Here is a 638-nt window from a genome sequence, read left to right on the forward strand (position 1 = left end):
TGTCATTGTGGAGGATATATTAGAAGTGGTTTTATGGAGAAACTGCAGTAAATACACAACAGTCGAATCCTTGAGCAGATTTCGGTGCATGGCAGGATCTGACACGAGGCAGACCTGACAGCTTAATTTCTTAAATGCGAGGAAGGAAATACTTTCTTAAATTGCACACGTAAGCTTAAATTTTGCCGTTTTCTCAGACCAAGGATGACACCCAGTGGCCGATTAAATTATTTCCTGAAAATGCTCGCCCATGCAAGCACTCACCCAACGCGCTGTGGCTCTGCGGAAAACTGAAATACCCACATCGGCCCTGCCAGTGCCGGAGCCCCCTGCACTGCCACGTGTGGGCTGGAGTGGCGGGTCAGGATAAGCCCTCCCGCCCAGGCGGCGGGGCGCACGTACGGACCGGGCCGCTGACAAACCAACCTCATCAATCAACAGGGTGATACGAGCACCGGCTCCTGCCGTCCACTGAGCAATCCTTACTTTCAAGCGGGAGGCCAAGATATACACAAGCCCGCCATTTTCTCACATCCTGGTTGCTGTTCGCAGGGTTTTACGTTTACGCCTCGTTCCTGCTGTACTTGCTGTCCCTCCTGTACGTCTCCTGGGCGTAGCGTCGGCACCCACCCGGCTGG

This window comes from Eurypyga helias, unplaced genomic scaffold (genome assembly GCF_000690775.1).
Source record: "Eurypyga helias isolate BGI_N326 unplaced genomic scaffold, ASM69077v1 scaffold38026, whole genome shotgun sequence".
In the NCBI taxonomy this organism is placed as follows: domain Eukaryota; kingdom Metazoa; phylum Chordata; class Aves; order Eurypygiformes; family Eurypygidae; genus Eurypyga; species Eurypyga helias.